Source organism: Chelonia mydas, chromosome 14 (assembly GCF_015237465.2).
Source record: "Chelonia mydas isolate rCheMyd1 chromosome 14, rCheMyd1.pri.v2, whole genome shotgun sequence".
Taxonomy (NCBI): Eukaryota; Metazoa; Chordata; order Testudines; family Cheloniidae; genus Chelonia; species Chelonia mydas.
The window spans coordinates 11,317,395-11,325,118 of record NC_051254.2 but is presented as its reverse complement, the minus strand read 5'-3'; the positions used below and the strand labels follow the sequence as shown (position 1 = coordinate 11,325,118).

General features: G+C 39.2%; 1 long non-coding RNA gene across 2 annotated transcripts in view; it reads left to right on the top strand.

Moving 5' to 3' along the window:
- Positions 1-383: 383 nt before the first annotated feature.
- LOC122462909 overlaps positions 384-7,724 on the top strand; it is a 29,471-nt gene continuing 22,130 nt past the window's right edge. The window contains exon 1 of one of the 2 annotated variants that reach the window (XR_006285806.1): positions 384-514. This is a non-coding gene — a long non-coding RNA (uncharacterized LOC122462909). The remainder of the gene's footprint in view (positions 515-7,724) is intronic. The other variant, XR_006285805.1, reaches the window with a different exon arrangement.

The following is a 7,724-nucleotide window of genomic DNA, read 5'->3' as shown; positions in this document are numbered from 1 at the left end:
AGAAGGCTGGGAACTACTCAGCATGCATAAAGCTGAGCATGGGTATAGTCTTTGCAGGGTTGCGGCCATTAGCTTTTACTTGCACAAAAGCAAAAAAGGAAGAAAAGAAACCTATGCAAACTGTGCATGTAAAAACTTAGATAATACCTCAATTCATACATCTGGAGACCTGACTGAGCTCTTTTTAAACATATGGTCTAGAATGTAAATCTCCAGTAAACCTCACAAAGTTATTTATATTTTCTCCATAGAATTAATTTTCAGAAACATAATAAAAATACCTATTCTGCAGGTTAGTTCTGGATAGTCGTGTGATTAGGGAACATGCCAACAGAGATGATTTGCTGGTCCATATTTTCCCCACAACACAGGTTTGCCCACTTGCAAGAACTCGCCCTCCCATACCTTTCTGGAGTTAGCCCTTTAAATTTGGCAGAGCCAAACTACTTCTGCCTAAGGTGGCCATTTTGTAACTGACTGTTGTTGCTAGCTGCAGGTTCCACTCTTCTAGCTTGTAAGTATCTTTAACTTCTATTACAATTCTTCCTAGCTTTCCCTTTTTTTAAAATACAATCTTGTCAGCATGGTATGTTTTCAAAAGTGAGAAGTCTGATTTTGCTTAAAAGGCCATTCCAAAGCTCAGTGTTTGTTTGTATCAACAAGCAATAGAGAAGACCTGGTATGCTCAGAGGAGGTTTGTGTAACAATACAAGTTTTGCTCAACGTATTCATAATGAGCAGAGTCACTTTTGTTTGTTGTCAGGAATACAGGCTGTTTATCTCTGACCACTCTGAAGTTAATGATGGAAGTACTGTATATGGTCTACCTTGTTAGAAATTGAGGATGGTTTTATTTGAGTTGCGCTCAAAACATATACTCTGCTCATCCTTCCTTTCACAAAAGCAGGAGGAGGAATACATGCTGGATTGTGGTGCTCTGTGGTGCATATGGTAAGCTGATATTTATAGGGCCCAATCCTACTGGTATTCCACACAAGCAACTTGTATTGACTCCAATGGGGGTTTTGTGCTCAGAGGTTCTGGAGCATTTGACCTTAACAATGTAGGTAACCACTATTTTTTTCCTTTTTGTAAAACTATTTAGTTATGTATGTATGTATTTATAATTCTTCCTCTTTTATTTTCCCATCATTCTCCTTTGTAGGCATTGGGGAAGTTTCTGGGTATTTTCCCCACTTTTGTTACATTTCATTTCAATTTATTTGTACAGCACTTAAACACTAGTTCGATAAATTTTTTCATTTAAACCCATTGGACAGGGATAAACCTTTCTGGACCTGATTCTGCCTTCACTTTGTTGTAAATGAGTAGTAATTCCATGGAAGTCAGTGGAGTGACACTGTGGTGTGAGACCAGTATGAGTCCTCTTGTTTAAATATGGACAGGAAATGTCCCTGTAAATTTGGATTTTAAGAAAAAATATTTATATCAGATTGAGGGTATAATTAAGAGGATTTGGTTGACCTTCCAAAAAAAAAAATAGATCAGGCTGGAGATTGTAACCTTTGTTTGAATGACAACTGAGGCTACAATGCTGAATATTTATATAGAAAATTTGAATTATTCATGTACTTTTCAAGATAGCAGAGTTTAACCTAGTAGCTTCTTGTCTATTTGTTACACTGTAAAATAGGGGTTGCATGCATGGTGATACAGTAGCTGATTTTAGACAATTCCTGTTTGACATAAAGAGTGCAGTATATATAGGGAGAGCAGCTTTGTGTCTGAGTTTGTATCTGGAACAGGTGCAAAGGCTAACAAATGCAGGCTGTTCTGAATAAAGAACATTCAAGTGCGTATAAATCACTGATCTAACTTTATTATGATACGATAGTGAATTATGTTGGTTTTGCCTCTGCAATTAGATGGTGCAACAGATGGTGAAGATTTACAAAAATTGTAACGTTCTTGGCAAAGCGAGTTTAACAAATTTGTAGCTGAGTAGTCTCAAAACGGATGAGAATATTTGCGCCCAGAGACAAAATAGGTGATTTCTTTTTTGGTGCTTTTCCAGTTCCACTTTAAAAGCCAAACTTGAGGTATTTACCTAAAGAGTGGTACTCTTAGATTACACCAGTATTTTCCATTCATACTTGCACTGCTTTGGTGGAAACTGGCATGGTAAAAGAACGAGTACGCCTGTTTCCTAAGGGGACATGCACAGCTGAGAGGAGTTTTATGTGTGAGCACGTGGTGTGTTAGGAATATGAGGGAGAGCAAGCAGCTGGTAGCATGATAAGTTTCTGTATTACTTATAAAGCCAATCTGCATCTAAAGAGAGGTGAAAAAGAGAAACTAGTCCATACATAGCCCATTCATATTTTCTCATTCTACTAATTTATTACTGTTTACAGTAATGCTTTATAATACAGTGACTGTAATTACACTGTAGTTACATTGCAGTTACAGTGGAATTACACTGTGGTTTTGCTTTTCAGCACGTAATTGATATAGCTGATAAGTTAACTGCATAACTAAATAACTCCAAAGGAGTTATTCATAATACTTACACTATTAAAATCCAACTGCATTGTACTTAACACTATAATTATGTTCTGTCATGTAGTGAACTTTCCAGTCCTGGGAATCAGTGATAATTATAGGAATCAAGAAGCATAACCATAGTGTAATTTCACAGTAATTGCTATGTAACCATGGTATAATTACAGCAAGTTGTATTATAAAGCATGACCAAATCTATACTTACTAGTACTATAATTGTACTGCTGTCTTCAAAGCATTTGTGTGACCTCTCAGTCTGTAGAATCCCACTTTCCATCCACTGTGAACAGACATACTGCAAAATCATTAGGAAAGGTTTTTGAGGGAGAGCGCTTCACCACATTCAGAGCAGTGAGTTTGAGTAGGTCACATGCTCCCTCTAACCAGCCACTTATTCAGATTACACTAGAGGAATTGAGTTTAACTATAACGTTTCTCATTGCCTCAGAACTAGTCACTTTCCCCTGTGCGTGCTATGAATTGTGTCTGTGGCTTGTTTCCTTTGAATTCTGGCAGTAAGACTCATGAGGGGTTGGGAGGAACCCGAAAGTAAAACAGATTTTTGTGTGTCTCTCCCAATTCCTCGTTGTCAAGAAGAAAGAGAAATAGACTAGTCTCACTCGAGATACTGATTATCAGTAGTTTTGATGACATTTTTACAGTATTTTTCTCTCGGCTCTTGCATGCAAAACAGCTTTGTCAGCTTCATGAGGTGGTACAATCCATGCCTGCCTAGCTGTTAATAATCGGCCACTCCCTTGAGGCTAAAATGTGTAAAATCTTAGGACTAGATTCAGAAAAGGATTTAGGTGCCTAAATCCCAGAATTGGGCCCCACTGGCATTCCCAAACCCTGATCAGCTGGCACGGAGCCCTGTAGGCACCTAAACTCACCCCACGCCTATGTTTTGCAGTACAAATTCCCTAGGTGGAATTGCTTGTTTCCACCTTTGGACATGCACTGTGCAGCCTCACTCTAGGTCTCCTGATGCCGAAGCCCCAGAGCAATGTGCGAGCTGGGGAAAGATGATTCCTTGTGAATCTACCCCTTCATGACTAAGGGATAGATTGACAAAAGGATTTAGGCGTCTAACTGCCACTTCAGTAGCATTATTATTAGAATGGGTGATAATTATATTTATGGAGTGAAGCGATTAAGGCAGTCTCGTTATTGTGATCGCTGATACAATGAAATGTTCCTTATGGATAAAGTTTCTCATTTTCTCTGCGATCACTACAAGGGCAGAGTGAAGATAGTTGGATGTCTGCTTTGTGACCTGCAACCTTAGCTTGCATTTCATGGTTTTCTAATTTAAAAACAAACAAACAAAAAAACAAAAACAAAAAACCCACCTGTAACATTCCTGGAGGGTAACACTCACTCCGACCACTGATCTGTCTCTGCAGCCGTAACATTAAATGTGTTTTTTGTGGGGGACGTGCACACATTTTGAAGACGTGTGGGTATCCAAGCAACTCAGACATTTCACTGCTTGCCCTTCCCTAAGAGCCAGGCAAAATGCCTCTTGAGGATTTCTATGTAACTTTCTCATCAAGAAGAACAGGAGTACTTGTGGCACCTTAGAGACTAACAAATTTATTTGAGCATAAGCTTTCGTGAGCTACAGCTCACTTCATCGGATGCATGTAGTGGAAAATACAGTGGGGAGATTTATATACATAGAGAACATGAAACAATGGGTGTTACCATACACACTGTAATGAGAGTGATCAGGTAAGGTGAGCTATTACCAGCAGGAGAGTGGGGGGAGGGGAGAGACCTTTTTTTGTGATGATCAAGGTGGGCCATTTCCAGCAGTTGACAAGAACTAAAACCTCTCCAATGCATCATCAAGGATCTACAACCCATCCTGAAGGATGACCCATCACTCTCACAGATCTTGGGAGACAGGCCAGTCCTTGCTTACAGACAGCCCCCCAACCTGAAGCAAATACTCACCAGCAACCACACAACAGAACCACTAACCCAGGAACCTATCCTTGCAACAAAGCCCATTGCCAACTGTGTCCACACATCTATTCAGGGGACACCATCATAGAGCCTAACCACATCAGCCACACTATCAGAGGCTTGTTCACCTGCACATCTACCAATGTGATATATGCCATCATGTGCCAGCAATGCCCCTCTGCCATGTACATTGGCCAAACTGGACAGTCTCTACGTAAAAGAATAAATGGACACAAATCAGACGTCAAGAATTATAACATTCAAAAATCAGTCAGAGAACACTTCAATCTCTTTGGTCACTCGGTTGCAGACCTAAAAGTGGCAATTCTTCAACAAAAAAACTTCAAAAACAGACTCCAACGAGAGACTGCTGAATTGGAATTAATTTGCAAACTGGATACAATTAACTTAGGCTTGAATAGAGACTGGGAGTGGATGGGTCATTACACAAAGTAAAACTATTTCCCTAAGTTTATTTCCCCCCCCCCCCCCACACTGTTCCTCAGACGTTCTTGTTAACTGCTGGAAATGGCCCACCTTGGTTTTTTCCCCCTCGCTCTCCTGCTGGTAATAGCTCACCTTACCTGATCACTCTCGTTACAGTGTGTATGGTAACACCCACTGTTTCATGTCCTCTGTGTATATAGATCTCCCCACTGTATTTTCCACTACATGCATCCGATGAAGTGAACTGTAGCTCACGAAAGCTTATGCTCAAATAAATTTGTTAGTCTCTAAGGTGCCACAAGTCCTCCTTTTCTTTTTGTGGATACAGACTAACACAGCTGCTACTCTGAAATTTCTCCTCAAGCATAAACTTTTGCCAGCACTGCTACTGAGACAAAAGAGTGACATGAAGTTTTCTATAGCATCAATCTAGCTACAGAATTGGCATCACTGCATCACTGGCACCAGTTTTCAGGTCTCTGATGTTCTCTTTAATAGATTTTCCATCTGCTATTCTGTCCTTTTATTGGTGTATAACTATATTACCTTATGTAGCTGTCTAGTGAATCAGCGTGCAAAGGGTCTCCAGCCACAGTCTGACAGTATAATTGAGTTAGAAAACTGCCATTTTCAATCTCAAATATCCTTTCTTGTTTATTTCACACAATAAACTCAAGTGAAATGGTGCTGCTATCAAACTGCAAAATGCGCAGATATCAAAGGAGCAGTCTGTCTGAAAGCGGGAAATATCCAAAGTACATACTTAGCGTCTGTAGTGGAAAACGAATAGATTACGCAATCGGACGCAGACTTGGTTGGACCAGGGAGAGTGTGTGTGTGTTTATTTTAGAGCTCTGCTACTTGCTTTACGTGAGTGGGAGAGACACATCCATTACTGCTGCAGTATTGGTTGACTGCTCCAGGGATAACAACCCAAGAGATATTTTCAAATGAAATCCCTTTAGGTCAGATCCTGTCATCCTTACTCTGTAAGTAGTGCTATTGCAAGTAATGTCCCTATGTGAATAAGGGGAAGCCGAGCTTAAACAAGGTGTTCCCATATTGATAAATAGTGATGAGCAAAAAGCTATTTCCAAAGCTATTCAGAGGTTTGTTTTTAACATTGCTTATGCTGCGGGTAAGTCTCCTTGATATGATCTACGTTTGCTTTTAACGTTGGTGAGGCAGGTAGGGTGAGTATTTGTCGTCTTAACTTGATCTGAATGTGTCCACAGTTAGAGAGACTACAATCAGGCTTTAAAAATAAACCCAACATTTTCTATGTAAAAGTTCATCTTACATATTTTTTTTATTTTAAACTTTCAAAATATATTGCTCCTTTACAGCTGATCTCTCTATGCTCAGCCTACAGAAAATTCAGCTGATTGCATCATTACTTGTGCTTCAAAGGAAGAACAAAAAACAACAAGTCTTTCTTTTATTTGTTGCAAGAATAACTTGAGTTGAGTTTTACAGTAGTTGGCCTTACAGCAGAAAGTTTCTAAAGTTCAGACTTCATTACCTGGATATAATATGATCCAGGGGAATCTTTTTTTAGAGAAAACCTGCTGTCCAGATTCCCCTTGTTGTGCTTTTATTACTATCTTGCTGTGTAAGGTTTTTCTTAACAAACTAGCATATTTTCCCCTAGCTAATATAGGTAATAATACTTGCCATACTCATAGGTACATATGTAATAAGGGATGCACTCCAAATACAAAGTCATACAGAGTTCAACTATTTACCCATGTCATGCCCTGAACAAATGTACAGCTGAATTATCTCAGACTGTGTATTTTAGTTCATTTTAGATCTCCCAGAAATGTTCAGTACAAGAATTAATTTGTGCTTCTATTTGGACTGAGAAAAATTGAATCTACAAACTGCAGTTATCCATATTAACAAATAGTGACATTTCCTTGTGATAAAATCATTTTAGAAGAAGCTGATCAAGCTATTCACCTGCAAAAGTTGATTGGTCCAAATTTATCCCTATAGTAGGCTGAGTGAAGCCACTAGAATTACACCAGGGATTAAGTTGGCCCATCTTTTCCAGCTTGAAACCTGCGAGCAGCTGACTTAAAGGGGTTACAGAGGGAAATAGCCCTCTTGCTACTTTCCCAGTACGATTAAGAGAATCATCGGGTGAGAAATGGATGCTATGTTGCTTATACAAAGGTCTCGTGATTCTCTCTCACGCGCCATCCTCAGATAGGAGGGTACAGAGAGACAAGAGATTTCTAGTTCTTCGTTCATAACTGTGTATTTAATTGTCTTGGTAACTGGTGGAATTCTGAACTTAAACGTTCTCTCTTCTTCTTTTTTTTTTTTTATTAGGACTGATAGGCTTTAATTTTCCCTAATGTGACTCTACAACAAATGTAAGTTGCATGAGAATGAGTTTGTTAAAATAGTGGAAATTGCTACTTTTAATCCAATGGAACTTTGTTTACTGCTGCATATGAGATCAGAAGATACATTTCCTCACATCATGGCAAGACCTCCCATTTTGGACTCTTGCATTTACCAACAAGGGCTAAGTTACTGATTTTGAGTTTAAAAAAAGCTCCTGTCTTCATGATTTTTAAATTAACAATCATAATTATCTGTGTTGTATTTTTTTTTTCAGCACTGTAAACAAACTTTAATCCTTAATTTGTGTGGTATTTACTGGATAGGGAGGGTGTTGGGGAGATAAAGGGGGATGTGTAGCCTGGTTATACCCCAAATGCCGCAAAGGAAGGCTGAGCCCTGTAAATGAAGCAGGTCCTGCTCCCCTGTGC